This window comes from Microplitis mediator, chromosome 4 (assembly GCF_029852145.1).
Source record: "Microplitis mediator isolate UGA2020A chromosome 4, iyMicMedi2.1, whole genome shotgun sequence".
NCBI lineage: Eukaryota > Metazoa > Arthropoda > Insecta > Hymenoptera > Braconidae > Microplitis > Microplitis mediator.
Genome location: NC_079972.1, coordinates 4,366,292 through 4,387,993, shown reverse-complemented (window position 1 = coordinate 4,387,993; position 21,702 = coordinate 4,366,292). Strand labels below are relative to the sequence as shown.

Here is a 21,702-nt window from a genome sequence, read left to right as displayed (position 1 = left end):
CTCTCGACCAAATAGAACAATTTCGATTCCAACTCTCGAACAACGCGATTTACGACTTTTACGACAAATGCGAGTTTAATCAACGAAAAATTACTCGCGAGAAATAGTTTGAAGCCGACAATACCTGCCTTCGTGAACAAGTAAACAAGCCGAAGCCTCGGCGCGAGAACTAAACAAAGTGTACAACCGAGTTTTGATAAATAAGTGAAGTGCGTTTTTTGCAAATTCAATTAAATAATTAATCATGCGTAATAACTGTGTGATAGTGAAATTGAACGCGTTACCGAAATAAAATATTATTTCTATTTTATTTTATTTCATTCGAGCAATTCGGAGAATTACGGATTATCCGTGTCTCATTCGTGCAGCAGTAGAGTCTTGCCGTGTACAATACCCTGACGTCACTAATCAAGAATTTCGTTAATACTCACATTGGATGTGTGTGTGTGTGAAAAATAAAATAAGTATTTGTTGCGTAGATATCAAATGTTCGCGCCAGAACACTTGATAACTCTACGCTCTACTATACCAGAGGTGCTGCTATCGACGCGCCCTCTGATACTCGGAATTTCAACTCGATAGCCAGCTACGCGGCAACTGGCATTATTCTACAACACCTGTTATAGAACACCACGTGCTATCAGCATTTATTAAAAGTTAATTACATCGTGCGAATTACTCTGTGTAATCAATTATATTCATTCTGACCATAACTCGCTGAATTATCAGGTATATTTTATCATCTATATTTTTCAATTACATAATCAATTTCATACATAAAAATACATATACTCGTCATCACGTGACTTTGCAGCCACAAATGATTTATTTCAATTTACAATTTACTTTATTACTCATTTACTCATTGCTTAATTATTTACTCGTACTCGATGTCAACTGGTGTGACTGATGTCATCATTCAGTCATCCAGTCATACTTAATCTCTAAAATCAACATCAAATTTTATTTGTGACTGCAAAGTAATTAATATACGTTCGGACTCGGCTCTCTACGCATCTAATTATCACTACTCAGTTCTTACTCGCATTCTATTTGTCGCGTGTTAAAAATTATTTGTGACTTAAATTTATACTCGAAGTATTTGTGATATTTGTAAATTATTAATTGTCAATAACCTATTCATTACTGCGCTCTATATAATATATTAATTCACGTGTATGGTGCCGTGTAAAATTATAGAAAAATCGTAATCCATAAACTCGATAAACTCAATCTTCACATCACTGCGCTCTCTATATATATGTATATAATATAATATTTCATGTGTACGGTGCCATGTAATTTATATTGAACTCAACGAAAACTAAACGCAATCGAATCATGTTTAATAAGTGCTCTGATATGAACTCGTGATCGACTCTTGTACTCTATGCTATTATCTGTGATTTATTTTTATTAAATATGGACAATACATTGAAAAAGTGAATTTTTATTTTTTTCACCATCCCGATCCAGCAAACTAAATATTTAATGTAGTTTAAGTTAATATTTTACAGTATTGTATTTCGACAACCAACTGTTTTCTTCGAGCAATGAATTGACTTTGTGTTCCGATCAAGCACGATTATTTTTTTTTCAAATTTTGTTCATATCGAGTCGAGCCGACAACGGCTTTTTATATTTCGTTTGTAACTGATGATTTTTGTGATACCGATCAATTATTATGTTTGTTTAATATATAACTATTCATTCGGGTTTAATTCTGATGAATTATTTATCGTAATCTTAAGTGCCTGACCTTTCCCCGATCCGCCACCCTGAGCCGACATTTTGATCATTGTTTATTTGGTGATTATTACATCACCTGGCGCCCAACTAATAATTTTGAACAAGGTTGCCAAAAATCGTAAGTGCATTTGGACTTCACTCCGGTAGATCTCCGGTGGTGAAAAACTCGTTACAATACATATATATATATATATATATATATATATATATATATATATATATACATATATATATATGTATATATACATATATAAATATATTTATATCTATATATATATATGTCGGAGATGAAAGAATAAAATGGGGTTTTCTAATGGGACGGGAAATTTCCAACAGTCGAGACTAGTTTTTACAGTAACAATTAAATGAAATTTAAGCTCTAGTTGTTTACAACTTAAGTAGATTATGTTTATTGCGGGAGGCTTAGGCTCGCTGTGACATCTGTTCACCAAACGTAGCCACGGTCACAGGATGGATATAGTAAGACACACAGGACAAGATAGTAAGATAATAAGATTGTTGTCCTTCTTCAAATATTTTGACTAGAAGGTTTTTAATGAAGAGTACAGAGTTTTTGGACTAGTTGAGTCATTCAGTCATTCAGTTCTGATTGAGCATTCGTTGTGCGAGTTCGGGTTGTCCTGTCGACCGTGGATTCGTTCTCGAGCCTAGTTTGCCGTAGTATTTGTAAATTATTCGATCGGGTTTTATTTGAATATTATGGGACTGTCGTGTATTACAATTATTATAATTTCCTGTGTAATCAATTATTGCATTAATTAGTATTTAGTGTATTTTGATATTTGTGCGACACTATCTTCATTATATTACTTGTCTAAGTATCATTATTTGTGAACAATACTTTTAATATTAAATCACTGTGTTGCATGATTATTATTCGTTTATATTTTAAATAAAATTGAGAGATATGAATATTGAGACCAATACTCGGGATAACGCCCAAGCTTGTAATGACTTTCCGACAGATATATATTATATATTGAAACGAAGTTGAGGTCCACCCCTCTAGTAGGGATGAATCAACCGTCCGTTACCCATTTTAATTAAATGGGCCCATGTCCCTTTTAGCTAGTAAGCTAATAATTCGGTAACTGATCCTGGTGTTACCCGGTTCGTAAGGACCAGACGACCGGTTGGCCATAAATTTATATACGCCAAATGCGTATAAAGGATCGGGAGTCGTGGGGCATGTTATATATCAGTAATATATGAGAAAAAGAAAGTAGACTACAGGTGTTTGCAAAGCAAGCCAAACTAGTGAGAAGCACAAGAAATTATAAAAGGTATAATAATAGTATTATTATACTTACCTGTGAGATATTGGTTCACTGGTGTCAATAAATGAGAGCAATAATTAATTAGGACAATTGTGAGCTCTGTATCACAATTGTCTGGTACAGCTACAAGGAGGTATTGTAGACGGACATCGCGGCAGGTACGCGCTTCTGTAAGCAGGTATTACAGGATAGGTCGCGGCAGGTACACGCTTCTACAAGCAGGTATTGTAGGAAAGGAGTGCAGCAGGTATGCACCTCTACAAGCAGGTATTGTAGGAGAATATCATGGCAGGTACACGCTTCCACAAGCAGGTATTGTGGGAAAATATCGTGGCAGGTACACGCTTCTACAAGCAGGTATTGTAGGAAAAGGATGTAGCAGGTATACATCCTACGGGGTTGCCGTCTTCTATAGGCAGGTACTATAGGCTAAGATGAGGATACAGCAGGTATGCACCTCTACGGGGTTGCCGTCTTCTACAGGCAGGTACTGTAGGCTAGTAAGTGTAGGTAGGTTTACACAAGAATAATCATTGCAGTTAATGATTATTCTATTATTTAAAAAATACTTAAATAATACTGGATACTTAGTCGTAAACAGGTGGTTAAAAGTTAAAAGTTAAAAAAGAGAGTTAAAAGATAAACTGTATTTATTATAAAGTCATAATGAAGTAAAGATGAGAAACTAGCTTAACTGAATAATTAGCGGCGCGCAGGCCTTTTTATAGATTCACGTCGATGCTTACGCGTCGACGTGATGCGCATCCCTTCCATTAAAAATGCGAATGGAGAGGGATTATGAAATAATAATAATAATTAAATAATACTAGAGCGGGTAAACCAGATAACATGTGGTAAATACCCTCGGTAACCGTCTATTATCATGGTATGATAATGAGGTATTAAAAACCTCGTTACAATATATATATATATATATATATATATATTAGACTGGGCCAAAAAAATCGACTATGTTTTTTTTTTAACGATACTGTGGAAATATTATTTGGGATGACAAAAAAAAATTATTGTGAAAATTCGAGCCCTTAATAATATCAATTGTAATTGTTTTTTTTTTATATTATATTTTTCAAATTATTAAAATTACTTTAACTCGGAAACTATGGACTTTAGCGACTTGACTCATGAGACTTTTTTTGAAGGGAATAAAAGTTCCTATAAAATCTCCATTGGAATTTTTAGTGTACCTTCATTGGTTTACGTTCCGCAAGCCAATAAATGTCAATTTCATAGGAAAAATAACTTCCGCAACGGACACTAGTAAAACAGCTGGAATTACAGCTAAGTAACTATGGGCACTTTTGAAGAGCTCCAAATGTCCTACAATTTGCGACCAAAACAGCGTCGATATCATAAATTGCAGCTGAGTATTAGAAAGTTAAAAAAAAAAGTAATTTAATTTACATGTATTTTAAATGGGAAATCTTTGAAATCAAATGGAATGTACTTAGGATTGGAATTAAAAGCTCAAACTTGGCAGGAATTTTTGTTTCAGCATAAAAAACAATATTTAGCTTGATGAGCATCGAAAAAAATACTTTCGTCGGAAACGAAGCACCCTAATATATATGTATATTAAACCGACAGTTTGAGACATCGGTTTTTTTTGTTGAAAATAGCTTACATATGCCTCAAAGAGTCCCATGCAAATTTTGATTTTTTATATACACGATTTTTTCCAAAATATATGACCAAAAAGACAGTTTAAATACTGTCCCCAAATTATCTGATACGTCGGAGAATCGTCCTCAAACCATGCAACTAAGATAACGCATGCTTTGAGGACTGTCCTCAAAGTCCCGTTATTTTGGGGTCAGTTACTTTGAGGACTGACTTCAAAGTATCGTTAGTTTGGGGACTGTTATTTTGAGGTCTGACTTTAATTTCACGTTTTAGCTAGCTCAAATACGACAATCCCATACACATGATTGAGGTGAAAAAATCAGTTTAATTTATTCTATTCAGTACCTTCAAAATAGTATTTGATAACTGTTTAGAATCATGATTTCACGTATTTTTGGCCAGAAAATATAGAAAAATTGTGTATTTATAATTTTTTCTTTACTTCCCGCGCTGAAAATTCAAAATTTTCGAAAAAAAGGGAAGTTATTGGTTTCAGTCCAATTCTTGAAAATCGAGTCTTCAACATATCTCGACGTTTTGAGGTTCAAGAAAGCTATCCTGACTGTTTGCAGACAGACATCCATCTGACCGCACTTGTGTGTGTATGCGTGCGTGCACACGCGCGCGCGGTGTGTCTCAATTTTTTGTCCGACATGTTTTGATTGAATTGACTAATTTGAGCATGATTGACGTCAATCGAAAGAGTTCATTAAGTCTTTGAACTGACTAGTTTTTGTCATGCCAAAAATAGAAATTTTTTTAGGTTTTTGTTGCAAAATCCGTAAGTCGCTTGACTAATTAACAACTAAGTTTGATCAAGATTGCTTCAAAGCACATGCAGATCGTTCGATTTATCCTAACGATATCATTAAACATAAATAACTTTTTTTCAGCGGAATATATACTCTTCGGTCCAACCGTCTTTAGAGCTCGAGGAGCTCAAAAATTTACTATTGATAACGTTTTCAAGTTCTGTCAGCTCGAAAACAGCGGGAAGTTTTGAGGTTAGATCACAGGATCAAGCGTTTTTCAGTTTTCTGAAATCTATTCGATCTATATTTTGGCACATTCTACCCATACGAAAAAAATATAAATCCGGGATATACTTGGGCAAATCTGAATATATGATGAATATATTCAATTTTGCTCGGATATATAATTTTTCATATGGGCGAAATCAACTAGTCACGAAAATTAAAGGATATTAGAAAAATTCAAAATTTTAAAGTGATTGTGTACAGGTTTTACTGGAAATAATAATGATCGTACAGCTAAAAAAGAAATACAAATTGTAGCTTTGAGTATCTAGTTTTCAGATACGATCTGGAAAATTTATTATTATGCACGGTTCTGGAGTAATTCTAAACAAATCTCCGAAACAACAATATTCTAGGTTTTTGTACGTTTTAAAGACAGTCTATGGGCTTCGATAATTTTTGAACTTCCCGCTAAAAAAATCAATGATTTTCAAAAATTTCAGAAAGTGATTGTTTTCACCCCAATTTCGAAAATTGAAATTTCATCAGATGCGGACGTTTTGAGGTCCTAGGAAGCTATCCTGACTATTTTCAGAATGATGTCCGATTCTCTGGATGTATGTGTGTGTGTGCGTGTATTCGACGAGGCCAAAAAAACAACATTTTTATTTTAACGATGCTGTGAACATATTAATCATGATGAGCAAAAAAAATTATCGTGCAACTTTGTGCCCTTAATAATACTATTCATAGGTCCATCATCGCAATTTTTAATTTTCTTTTAATGAACGGGTTTTTGTTTCATAACTTTCAAACAATCGAGATAAACGAAATTGACTCAGAAACATTACTCGTAGGAAATTGAATGTTCTACAAAAAAGGTCCGCTTAAAATTTTCCGTCAGATGAACCGTTTCCTTATAATCATGGCTTGAAAATTGGGATGATTTTACAATTTGATTGTTCAACTTTGAAAATTTGTCATTAATGTAAAAATCAGTTTCCGAAAAGAAAAGGTTCATCTAACGAAAAATTTCAACTGGACTTTTTTTGTAGATCATTCAATTTCCTACAAGAACTGTCTTGAAGTCAATTTCGTTTATCTCGATTGTTTGAGAGTTATGAGACAAAAACCCGCTCATTAAAAGAAAATCAAAAATTTCAAAGATAGACTTATTAATATTATTATTCAAACTTGCACGATAATTTTTTTTTTTTTTTTTGGTCATTTTTTTTAAAACTCGGTTTTCGAAAAGCGAACCGAACCCGATAACTTCTATTTTTTTTTTTTAATTTTGATTTTTCTTAGCGGAAAGTTAACAAAAAATATCATGTAAAATTTGAGTAAATAGTACTCTCAAAAGTTATAATATTTGATACTATTTTATGAAATTTAGTGGAAATCCGTAAAAAATTCTGAAATTTAATAAATCAAATTTCCACTGACAAACTGGAATTTTATATGGTAATTACAAATATATTAAACCAATAGTTTGAAGACCATTCTCCAATTAAACCGATAGTTTGAGGACTGGCTCGAAGTTTCCTTAAATCTAAACGATACTTTGAGGATGGTTCTAACTTATGAAGCCCGCTTATATTTGGTTCTATATCGCATTACAGGATTCATAAGGGCATGTCCTAGTAATACCTACCATTTTAGAAGCATACGGGCGTAAGAAATTTTATGAAAATTCATAACAATTGCTAAAATTTGATAAACTAAATTTTCACTGTTAAACTAAAACTTCATATGTAAATTATGTGTATTAAACTGATAGTTTGAGAACCATTATCCAATGAAACCGATTGTTTGAGGACATTTTGATAGTTTGAGGACTCGCTCAAATTTTCCTTGTAAGTAGATGGACAGGGGGGGTTCTGTCCCAAAGGAGGCAAGATGGGCATGCTCTGTTGTACCAGCGGATAGTAAGTTGCCGATTGATGATGATGTATCGACTGTTGGTAATGTATCGACTGTTGGTGATGTATCGACTGTTGATGTGGTTATCTGCGGCCTTTTGAAATTATTTTGACGCTAATTGACATCATTTGAGCTTATCTGGGGCCTTTTTGACATCATTTTGACGCTAATTGTTATCATTTCAGCTTATCTAGGACCTATTTTACCGCCTGAGCTTATCTGGGGCCATTTTGATGCTAATTGTCAGCCATTTTGAGCTCGCATTAGACGTGAGATTGCGTCTTCTCTCCCCTCTTTTTTATTTTTTAACTGCGTAGTAGAATTTTTATTTTAAGATTATGACTCATCCAGTTCCGAGAAAAAAACTTTCCTTTGTTTATTTTTAACTGCGTAGTAGATGACGTCATCTAACAGGTTTGAACTTGTTTTTGAGCTAGAGTGGGGGAAATGAGCTGAGCGCTGAGCTCGAGAGCTCGCAGCAGCAGCAGTCAGTCTATATCGAGAAACGTACTAGTTAAAAGCTTGTGCGAATGGATAATAAATTCAGTGAAAGTGAAAGAATTTTTCTCTTACATAACCGACCGTACACTGATTATCTTGACGATATTATTGAATCGTTATTTGGTGACATACCTCCTGATGATATTGGTAAATTTATCAATGATGTAATTGCATTTGCAAACAATATTGAAATTATTGAAAGTGCGCGAGAAGTATCGTGTCCAGGCTGTGCTGAAAAAAGAAAGTTAGCGAAGAATCTATTTGAAATTAGTGAAAAAACGGAAAAACTACAATTACGTATACTTAGGAAATCATAAAAAAATGGGTCCTCGCGGTTCAAAGTATGTAAGAATTATTATTTCAAAAATTACGATTTTTTCTTTAATAACTTGACTATAAATATTTGATTGTTAATTTTTACAGACTTCATGTATGCACTGATGAGTGTAACCACGATGCCCAAATTGAGTTTGAGGATATAAGCAGCGAAAGTGATATTTTTGATGATTACGATGACAACGACAACAACGCTATCCCTGATTCCTATTATTTTATGAAAGCGAATGAGGAAAGAAACGAAGAATTAGATATTCGAAGGAAAGAAATCAACTTACAACTTTCTCATTGGAAAGAATTATTATTAAACTTTAATGATCGCAAAGATTACGAAAAAGCGTGTCATGAAATCACATTCATATTAACTAAGCCATTGTTTAAAGCTAACAAACCGCAATAATGGAACTAATAATTGATTTTGTGGGTTTTGAGATGCCTGATGGCAGATTTGTAATAAAAGAACTTTGTGCTAGTGATATTTGTGTTAAAGTCAATCCATATAAACGTGTGCAATGTGAACATTGGTTATTCGAACCACCTTTAGATCAGATTGATGTTGCAGTAATGCAAAAAAGTGTTGATCATTGTGGACTTCAACATTTAATTTCATGGACATCTGGTGTGCAACCATATGAATCATTGAAAAAAAATCTAGATATTTTGGTAAAAAACGCACGTTACTTTTACGTTCAAGGTGAACGAAAGAAGAAATGGCTTGATGATCTCATTGACTCTGTTGTACCTATAATTGATATGGAAAAGCTAAGACATTTTTCTCTATTTAATGCTTATGATTTTCCGAAACATCGCTTTCTATACCATGTTCATCATAAGAAAAAGTTTTATTCTTCATGTGCATATCAAAATGTTCAATTTTTCAAGAAGTGATTTTGGACTTGTTATGGAAACCAACTAACCTATGGAAAGTCAGTTCAGATTCTCAATCAGTTGGGGAACTTACTGTGTATGGATAATCAAGATATCGCATGTCTTGATGTTGCATTTATCATTGAAAATGCAACCCAACAAATCGATTTCGCTTGGCACGAACTACCGGAACGATTACAAAATAATTAAAAATTGATTGGCTATCAAAGGTGTCGGGATCATTCTCTTTTCTATGATGATATCCCTGATAGCCTTGCATATCCATTCAGAAAAAATTGCTGCAATTGTATTTCTTAGGTTAAGATAAAAAGACTATCGTTTATGTAAGACTGAAAAATGTATATTTTTAAGTTAAGAAAATTATCTGTAGTTTATTATATTGGATATTGGATTGAATATATATTGGAGGTTATGTAAGATCAAAATGTATATTTTTAGGTTAAGAAAAAAATACTACAGTTTCGTATGTATTTGAGGTTATGTGAAATAAAAAAAATATTTAGGGTTATGTAAGACTTAAATGTATATTTTAGGTGATAAGTAATAGAAAACAATATATGTCAATATAAAAAAGTTTATTTATTTATAAATGTAAGTTTTTTAATTAATACAGGTTCAATAATTATATTTAATTTATTAATTCTTTGTTTAAATCGTTCTCGATCTCTTGCTGCTTGTCCCCAATCGCCTCTTCTTGCTTGTTCGTGTGCAAATCTCCATACATACATATAATGTATGGTTGGCGTTGGATTAAATTAAATAGTCTTCATATTAGTTTTCGTACGATGCTGCTTATGGGATTATACTCAACTATGCGATCATGTATAATGAGGCAATAACCTGATGTCTGCGCAGGAAATTGATTTGCAGATTCAAATTCCCGGCGAATGTCCACTGGTCCAGATTTAATTGATTCGTTTTGTTTCGAGCAACCGATAACATACAGTGGTGCTTGTCCCAAAAATTTTTTCTTCGTCAGCAGTGGCTCAGGTTCTTTGTTGTAGTATGAAATTTGGAAATTTATATACATGTCGTACAACAGAGCATATTGATTGTTTGCAATGTTGAGATTCAAATTCCCATAAGGATAACTCTGAGAGTTTAAAAACAATTTTATATCTCTGATGTTGCAGTGATCAAATCCGCGGGCATTTTTAGTTGCGTCATTTTTTCTTGCTGTTTGAAATCCAAGCATGACAAAACGTGGTTTCTCGAGCTGCGTAGATGTTTTGACTGCCCAAATATGCTTCGAAGTATTTGGTAATAGAGGATACTCGTACAGCTCCCAAGCACGGAAACTGATTGAGATAGCAGGATCACTTGTAATATAATTCAAAGCTTCAATTTTTTGGTTATCAGCCATAGTCACCTATGGTACAATCCACTCGATTTATTGCAGTGTAATTTTAACAGCTTCAGCATGAGCTCCAGCAGCAGGTGTGGCCACAATGTATGCATTCAAATCAGAATTTGATCTTATCAAAATTAATTCATGTCTTGCATTGATGACAATTTTATGGTAATCTTCAGCAAAACCAAGCAGGAGACTCAGCGGTATAGATTTATCAAAGAAACCATTGTCATTGTGTAATTTGTTTACAGCTTCATCCATAATCCAGCCTGAATTTTTAAGTATGTTTTCTTGAGCAGGACTTAGTGATGTGTATCCTTTCATGAGACTTGTGATACCAACATTTTTGCTACGATCAATCTCAACACCATTGAGTTCGTAACGTATTTCTTCAAGCATATGACAAACTGTCATGTTGACCATGTGAGTCGTTGCACTCACAGCTGTACCATCGGACTTTGTGAATTTTCCGTACACATGTAATATACTTTTACTTGGAAGTAGACACAAATCTTGATGTTGAACTGCAATTCTTATTTCATCGCTGTTGTTGAATGTTGATGGAGCATACGGGAGATGAGCATGCTCTTCATAGTGTGCAATTGACTCATCAAAAATGATTTGTCGTTAAATATTTATGATTTCCGCTGCCATGGTCGTGTACACGTTAAACAGCAAAAATAAATTTTTATTTTCTTAATTTTCCACGTAATTTTAGTCCTAGGCTCTGTAGAAACTGAGTGTTCTGATGTGTTAACACTTTGTAAGGTACTCGGTGACTGATGTTGCTTGATCATGTTGCTGTCTTTTTATACCCAGCACCACTTTTTGTTTCATACACGATACCCATTATTTTATAGACTTTATATGCAGTCTTATGGTTATCGTTTCACCTCTGAAATTAGCTAGTTTTCCGTCTTAATCTACAATTCTCAGTCTGAGATTTTGTATTGCTTGTACGGCGATCGGTAGATAAATGACGTGTGATGGCAATTCAACAATCTTATATCCTGGTGGTACACTTGGGAAAAATTAATGAATAGTGTGAACTTTGTGTTCATTTATGTAAGCACCAGACGTGATGTTGCACTCAACTCTCAGAGCATTGAGTTTTAATATTTTCACTGGTAAATCTGATGAGTGAGTTTTATGTGGCATCAGCTTCCGATTTGTAAATCCATATCATACACCCTAACAGCTTGAGATTTGATAATATTTATCTCTACTCAAAATCTCTAAATCAACCGAAATACAAATTTTTAGAATCACTACTTAAACCAATAGAAGGTATTGAATTTTTTACATTCAACGAGCACGAAGAAGTACTGAAACCTAAAGATGCAAAACCAAACTCATTGATGATGTTTGATGATGTTGCTTGTGAAAAACAAGATCATATCAGAACATATTTTTGTATGGGTCGACACAAAGATGTTGACAGTTTTTATCTCTGTCAGACTTACACACGTATCCCTAAACATTTGATACGTGACAATGCAAATTTTATAGTTCTTTGTCGTCAAGATGAGATGAACTTAAAACATGTCTATGATGATCATATAAATACTGATATGTCATACAATTTATTCAAAGACTTGTGTTCAGTATGTTGAAATGATGATGGTAAATATGGGTTTGTAGTGATTGACAAAGACAGTGAGCTAAATAGTGGAAGATATAGAAAAGGATTTGACTGTTTTATTAGTATAAATTAACTTGTACTTGATGAATAGTAATCAGAGATTAAGTGAACTCTAACGCATCAACATGAAGACTGAGGAACTTTCGAAGCAACGAGATGTCTTACATCAGATATCTCAGGCTAGTGATGCTATCCGACGGAAGCACAGAATGCTCAAGTTGGGTAAAGACACAGCTGAGAAGGCAATGGGTGAAATGTTCAAACCTATTGTTACACCTCTACGAAGTCTAGTCGAGTCATCAAAACATAAAATCAAACAAGAAGTCAAGTCTGAAGTTAAAGAAGAAAAAAAAAATAATTCAACTGTGAATAATAATATTACAGAACTTGATGATGCAAGTAAATATAACAGTATCATCTCTGAAGATAGAAGCGGGACTCTGGAAGAAACACAAATATCTCCTGCTGCATCAAGTACCCCTGCTCAACAAAACAGTTCAATAAAATCTTATTGAGCTAAAGTAAATAAAAAAGTCAAGATATTGATATGAGATATGGTGCGCGTCAACGTTACAATGACTTTTATATTAGTGATTCTAAAATTACTTTTGATGATACTGAGATTAATATAAAAAATAAAAATTACTCAGTGACTCCAGGTTTATTGGAATTATTATTTAAAATATCACCTGATGATTCAAATGTCACACAAGATGATAAAAATAAATATCTCGAAATTATAACGATGAAAAATACTCATAGAAAAAGTTATAAGCCAGATGGTAATTTTTATGAAGACTCAACAATCAAGTATAATAATTATATTGCTGATTTTCTGGCTAAAAATGCAAATTTATCAAGAGGTAAAGGATTACCTGATTTTATGATTGCGAAAAAGAAAAAAGCACGTATGGATTATGTCTACTGGGATGATCCAAATGAACTAGTTGACCGACTTTGTTTACTCATGGTATCTCAAGCAGCTGGGAATCCAAGTCACACCAATGAAATCATATCAATTATTGAAGAGCTACGAGAAGCAGGAATTATATATTAGCAGCCGCTACATCAAATTTATATCATTTACTTGCTGACTGTTGAAGTGAAAAGAGCAAAAATGAGTATCGATATTTTTGGACGTTCGCTACCAACTGGTGCTGCAATCAGCGGACCACCAAGACCACCTGGACGAGGATTTCAAATAACTGTTGATGGACAGTATGATGTTGAGAGCAAGAGACTGTGTCATGTTGGCAAACCTGCTGAAGACAATGATACAGCAACTGTCAAATTTACACGTAATCTTGTACACAAAGAGCTGTCGCTACTGTATGATAGTATGAGGAATGATCAGTCAGAGATCATTTCACACTTGCACTCTCGAGTGGTAGCACTGGACTCTACTGTGACGCTTTTAAGAAAAAAAAATCAAGAATTAAAAGTTATAATAAAACGTATAAAGTCACGAAAAGAATTAATTAATTGAAATACACAGCGAATAAAAGAACTGGGAGCCAAAATTTTTTTTGACAATGGAGGACAAAAAATCAGTAATACCGTATGAGTGGCACAGACCAGTACGCAGAAATTATCAACGTCGTCATGTTGACATACGAGCACTTGATGATACTTGGCAAGCTGACTTAGTTGAAATGATTCCTTATGCAACAGTTAATAAAGGAAACAAATACCTGCTAACTGTCATAGATATTTTTTCAAAGTATGCTTGGGCTGTACCGATTAAAAGTAAAAGTGGCAGTGATGTCACTAGTGCAATGAAATCTATATTTCAACAAGGACGTGTACCAGAAAATCTGCATGTAGACCAAGGCAAAGAATTTTACAATAAAGAATTTCAAGAACTGATGAATCGTAAAAACATCAACATGTACTCAACATTCAGCAACTTGAAGGCATCAATATGTGAACGTTTTAATCGAACACTTAAGAATAACATGAGGCGTCAATTCACTGCTCGTGGTACCTATAAATGGATTGATATATTGGATGATTTGATACACAAATATAATACTAGAGAACATCGTACTATTCAACTGGAACCTATTGATGTAACTGCTAAAAATGAGAATCAGATATTTGAAAAAATATACAAACCTCTTCAAGCTCAGCGACAAGCACGAAAAAATAAATTCAAAGTTGGAGACAAAGTTCGAATCAGCAAGTACAAACATGTATTTGAAAAAGGTTACACACCCAACTGGACCACTGAAATTTTTACAATCAAGACAGTGCAGAATACAAATCCAACAACGTACAAACTTGTAGACTATCAAGATAAGCCAATTGAAGGTAAATTTTATGTTGAAGAACTCAGCAAAGTCAAGCATCCAGATGTCTATCTAATAGAAAAAATTATAAAAAAACGTGGAAATAAATTATATGTAAAGTGGCTCAGCTTTGATAGCTCTCACAACACCTGGATTGCTAAATCAGACCTGTAAAAACTTATTATGTAATCTTATATTCTAATGAATAAAAACAAAATTTTTAATTGTATATATACATTTTTTTTGTTTATAAACCTTAAAACTAATTTTACAAAAACTTAGAAATAATTTTTATTTACATAAGTTTATTTTTTTATTTACAACTATTTACATAAGTCTTCTTTTTTTAATTATTGTCTCATCATCATCATCATCATCATTATCTATAATTCTTTTATAGCCCCATGGTAGGGTGTCATGGCTGCCGTCAATGAGCTGACGCTTATCATCAGCCCAACTTAATGCTATTTTATTTTGTGCAATCGTTTTTACATTATGTTTTTCGCTCTTAATTAAATACTGTTTTTTTGTTAAATTTACATGATTATTTCAACATTGCATAAAATCATCAAACATGATTGTTCGCAAAGTTGGACCTTTTACACCCTTTGCTCGCTTTTTGGCCTTTTCATTTTTATATGTCTTGAATGCATATAATTTAGCCCTGAGTCCAGTGAATTCAGTCATGATTCCACCATTATTCTCATCCTTCATCAGACCCAGGAAATTTCTTATTGACTAATGGCATATCATAAATATTATCCGCGGGGTAGTCAGAAGTGTCGAACTTGGAGATATCACGTTTGATGATTTTATAGACATCTGGCACAGTGAAATGATAGATGAGACTGTCTGTGTCAGTATACATTAATTTGGACTCATCATTTTTAAAGTTCTTTTTTACATAATTATAATGAAAGTCATAAATAAATGTTTTAGACAAATCTAAAATACAAAAACCCACATATATAGGTTTATTGAAACAGACTTTTACTTTCTTCATCTCAATAATTACCATATCTTTATCAAACATGGTAAGACTATGGAAATTTGGCTTACATATGAATTCTTTGACGCCATATCTACCCTCCTATTCAGTTTTTAATTGTACATCTTTATGCTTTCTTACATTTTCCATAGTCTTAAACAAATACAGCGTTATTCATCAGTTTGTAAAAATTTTTTTCAAACTCATTCTTTGCTAATTTTCTACAGTCACTATTTTTATCAATATATGATTTGAGCCAAGGTGATTGTTCAAATTTTAGTACTCTGTGTACTTTTGTTAACTTTAATCCTAATTCTAGACATTGTTTTAAATTTTCGTAATGTATTAAATAATTTTTTTTATCATACAAAGTTGTTGATAATTTAGAGTGTTTAGATCCTAGCGGAACAAAGTGCTCAGGGCACAAGGGCAAGTCTTTGTGAAGCTCATGTAACTCCTCTGGATAACTTAAATCTACTTCTAATATAAAGCCTACACTATCATCATTATCATTTACAAATTTATTTACATCATCTACATTTTCCACCCACTCAAATGAACCTGTTGGCAGTGACATACTCATTGCTGCACCGTATAAATTATTTACATCATAATACATTAAATATAATTCAGCTTTGCTTGGATCAAAGTCCTCACCCATGTACCGATTATTAGCAGCAGCATGTCGGTTTGTACACTGAGATAACCCACCTCTGATTCCTTTCTCAATGAAAAGTACCATTTCAGGATCGGTGAAAAGCTAAAGTTCCACACCAGTATATTTCAACATAGCATCATTAGACAGATCAGGAGCAGTATAGTAATGTAATGGATCTAGATTATAAGTTTTGAATCAGCTTTGTCTAAAATTTTCAAAGACGTCTGCTAAAAGAAGTACATCAGTTTTAAGATATAAATCCGAGTACTCTCCTAGTTTGTTGATGTTAAATTTGTTCCAGACTAGCTGAGCAAAAAATTAATCTTCATCAGAGACACTTTCATTCGTTAATTTTGAAAAAAATGATACTTGATCAGGCAATTGTTTGTCATTAAGCTTATCAATACTGGATATATACTCATATGGAAATATACCTTTACGGGTAACTAATTTAAATTCATCTGGATCGGGATAGTGAAGTTTCGTTATAAGCTTTTAATCATCACCAAGATTTGAAGCTAATTTTTCAAGGCTAGATGCCATAAATCTGAATGAGTCTATGAAACGTAATATTACTGAAGTATTTTCAATCGATTTTGTAAAAGATATATATTTTTCTTTATTAATTGGTAGTAGAGTTACATCACCTTTAATTAATGTAGCTAAACTTTTAATAAAAAAATGTGAATCATAACCGGATAAATTGTGAAAGACTATGGGAATAACACGAGACTTGGGATAATTGACATTACAAGATATGTGAGCTGGACCGCGATAATTTCCGGTGAAATGACAATGATCATAACACTTATCAGTATTTGTAGTGATCGCTTTTTCACAAATATGACAAACAGTTGCCTGATCATGTGTCTCTTGCTGTTGTTTAGTAAGCGGCTTCATTGGTACAGGATTTTTCAAATATCCTTCGTATTCAATCGCTAATTTTTCAAACTTTAAAATAAACCACCCAATACAAAATTTTGAACGATTTAATTCAAATTTAGATAATTTATTATTATAACTGCAATGCTGATGAAATAATACACTGTGTGGAACATGCTTCTGAGTTTCATCATCTCCTTGGGTCTTTTCTAGTGTATATTCCAAGTCAGCATATACAACAAAAGGTACCGTGTCTTTATATTGGTAGTTTTTGAATTTTGAAATTTGGTCTTTCTCTTTTGGAAATGTCATATGGACTTTATTCATTTTAAAACAATCAGCTTCGTGATTTTCATATGAATAATCATATTTGAAATGATTTAAGCATCTATCACAGAAGAATAATTTACATTTTGCCATGGAAATTTGAGATTTAACTAATCGTGACAGATCTTTGATTAAAGTAAAGTGAAATTTAGGTTGAAAATTTTTAATATCAAAATCAGATGTATTTAATTTAATATTTTGCTGTACCATTAAGAGATGAATAACTTTTTTGTCAGACTTTATGAGCTTACTTAGATACAAAGGAATTATTATACTTCTTTCGGATTTTTTATTGCAGAATTCTGACTCGATCCCATACACATTAATTGATAAATTATTTAATTTTTCAAATTTTGGGATATCATTTAAAGTGATTGGAAATTTTATACTGAGACAAATCGCTTATTATCCTCGCGATTTTTACCAGCAGCCACCAGAATTCGCGGGTTGAACCCTGGCTTAGGCTGGCCTCTAACAAATTTTATTCTTATGCTGGACAGAGCAGTGGGCTGGGGTTCTTGCAAAGCAAAGACCCGCACTTATTCAAACTCGGCAACGTATATAAAAAAGCTTATCAACTTACCTCACGGCTGATAATTTTTGTGCTGCTTTCTCACAGCTAACTTACTTATTATTTCTAACTTAATTAATAGTAATTTATCGTATCAAATAATCTCACCAGTATAGTAAAATAGGGATAGAATAAGGTGATGAATACAATGAGGAAATTATTAGGACAATGTGCAAGTTTATTGCCAATTATAATAAATTCAATTACTTACAATAAGAGTTCACGCAGAATACAGAAGAATCGTGGTCCTGGCTGGCACGCAGGATACGCAGTAGTGACCACGTGGAATGAATCCTTATCACACTGATTTTATTATTTAATTTAATAATATTACCGCGAATAGGTCGCCGGTAACGTATAATATTTTATATGCTTAAATTTAATTATAACTAAGAACTAATAAACCATACAAAAGGTACTATTTTTGCAAGTTAATTGCCAGAACGAAACATAAATTTTACAGAATATGAAGTACGCTAATATTGCAAGTAGATTGCCTGATTAATAATCGATACTAAATAATAGAGACGTCTGAACACTAATTGATCCAGGATCGAAGTGGTGACCGATAAATTTTGGGCATAGGGCTAGCCTCCTGACTCTGTCCCCACTTCCTTCAGACAGACATGCGTCGACGTGACGAGCTGTCATGTGACCACGGCACTATGACATCAACGTCAGACGGCAACGAGACGGATCAAAGCGGGAACCGCAAGGCTGAGAGTGATGAAAGACAATTCACATTGTCTCAATACCTTCATATTTTAATATAGAACTAAAGTGTAGATATGATGTTTTTCTCTCAGGATGTCCTTTAGTAGTAGGATGTAATGCCGCTACAAAGCTCCATAAAAAACAGTGTTCATCAGAATTCTGAATATTTAATACTGCTTTTTTCGTCTGGATGTCCTTGGGTAGCTTCACAAACGTTGAATCTCCAGCTTGAAGAGGCGCATATCTCGACATTGTAATTATCAAACTGTGGATTTCAGTTAAACTCCACCCAGAGTCTTTTTGATTGAATTCCTCAACTTTCTTCAATAATTTATCATTGACATGATCTTTATACCAAGTAGCAAGAGATGTTGCATGTAAAATTTCTCGGCTCTTGGTGTTGAATGTCTTTGTTTCTTCAATGAGATTTTCGGCTTTTACATTTCTAAATTTGCAAATCAATTCAACATTTACTTTAAGCCCAGCAAGATCTCTGAGCATATTCTCAACTTTTTCAATTATAAGATCTTGAGCATCATCAAGATAAGTACGAAGATCTGTATGGGCTTGATTCACCACACATCCTGATCTGATATTATTTGAGAATGCATTTTCAAGATCTTGCCACTTGACGAGACGTCGGTTTGCACGCAAATCACCACCAGTTACGTCACCACTCAATTTTGCAAATTGATCAGCATACCAGTATAAAAGTACAATATTTGCTTGTACACTTCTCCTGACTTGAACATTTATGTTAGGATCTAGCAAGATCTCGTTGAAGTAATTAATTTATCACTGCACACTTGATAACACTTCTGACAATGTTCTTCAGCTAATGACTGATCGTGTAAATCATTAAATGATTTAATTATTGAATCTACTGAACGCTGAAGCGCCACAATAAAATCATTTTGTGCCATTTTTGATAGAATTGTTTTTTATTCAATCACTAATTTACTGTTTGAAGTCTAAACAGTTCTTTAACACATAAATAAATTATGAACACGATTAAAAAAATATTATTGATACAAAATAAATCACTCACAATTAAAAAAAAATTTTAAAGAAAGTTTTTTCTGTTTAAAGTTTTTGAATGCACAAAATAACTGTTTGAAGTCTAAACAGTTCTTTAACACAGAAATGAATTGTGGACACGATTAAAAAAATATTTTTGATATAAAATAAATCACTCACAATTAAAAAAAATTTTTCAGAAAGTTTTTTCTGTTTAAAGTGTTACGTCCAGCTAAATGCTGAACGTTATATTTTATTCATAATTTCCGTTTTATTTATTAAAATTGAGCCGACGACCAGATTTCATTTTTTTCTATTGTCAATTTTATGTTTCGATAATATTTAGTGATAAGACATGACGAATGTAAAATGCTTTTAAGGGATTTAGGCTTGTTTGCTTTGACATTTTTTTGAAATGCTAGAGCAAACACCTAAATGTAATTTTAATGACCCCTCGGGCAATTGTAAAGGCCCAAAGGCCAGCTGAAAACACTTCGTAGAAAACCAAAAATATTTTTCGAAAAAAGTGTACGTGGAATATATTTGTAGTCGCAAGCAAAAATAATCTTAATCCCTCACTTTCTCTTTGAGTGCACTTTTGTCGAAACCTCTTGGCATCATAAAACAAATAGAAAATTAAAATTTGATGACGAAATAGTCATTAAAATAAATTCAATAATCTAAAGCAAATAGAAAATATTCAAATACTTCTTAAACAAAAAAACATTCAAATAAACAATTTAAAAGAATAAATAACAATCGAACAAATAATTTTTAAACCGCAATATTCAAATGATGAAATTCTCAAAAAAATATTTAATAACCAAATAAATAATTTCTAAAAACATAATATTTCTTAGACTCAAATATTAAAAGAATAACTAATAATCAAATAATCATTTTTAAACGTAATACTATTATAATTTTTAAGTATCGTAAATTAGAGTCGGCTGAACAGCCACCTAATAATAGTTTTCTTTTTTTAATCGTAATAATTTTTGCTTCGTAATATTATAAATAGAGTCGGCTGCTAGCCACCTATTTTAAATTTAAGTTAGGATTTCATTGATTAACAAAAATAGTGGAAAATTTATAACAATAAATAAAATAATAGGCTCAACGCCAATCAAAGAGAAAAAAAATATAATGTTAATTAAAATTAATATTTCAAGTTGACAAATCATCATTACGAAGTATAATAAATAAATTTAAACAATAAGTATAAATAAATTTAAATATTTAAATTTAAAATATATCGTTATAAATAAAATATTGTACATGCGGGTGTATGTGTGGGTGCGCACGCACATAGGCCTGCATCGGGGTGTGTCTTTTCCACTTCCTTAACGGAAATCCACTGATCTCTATACTAACTGGATAGCTGATACATATGGAAGAATTTCGAAAAAATAGGCCTTGTCTGGAGCGAAGCCAGCGCCGCAAAATAGTTGTCAGGGAACTAATATGAATATAAGAGCGCATGCGTTAAATAAAAAAGGACACATTGGGGAACTTAAATTACGAGAATGTTACTTTGAAGTGTCCCTGATTAAACAAAATGATTAAAAATGATTTAAAATGATTTGTTTTTTAATCATTTTAAATACTTTTTAATCCTTCAAATCATTTCTAATCCTGTCTCTTATGGACATTTAACGTGTGAAATCATTTTTAATCATTTTGTTTCATCAGGGGTGGAAAGTTATTTTACTCGAGTAATTATCGGCTAAAGTAAATAAAAATAATTGTTGAAAGAGTAGCAAATGTAATTAGCATATTATATATTGTTAAATTGTATAGTATATTATATAGTACTAATAGAGTAGTAAATTCAATTAATTCAGCTTATGTTGAGAAAATAATTATAACATATAAAGAGCAAACTTTTTTATATAATTTCTATCGTTAAATATCACAATGATAATATTTCCAGACATACAAATTAATT

The 21,702-nt window shown here is 32.6% G+C and overlaps 1 protein-coding gene across 3 annotated transcripts in view; it reads right to left on the bottom strand.

The window, feature by feature from the left end:
• Positions 1 to 21,702, bottom strand: part of LOC130666536 (Bardet-Biedl syndrome 4 protein) — a 234,879-nt gene that overhangs the window by 160,851 nt on the left and 52,326 nt on the right. The window lies entirely within an intron of this gene.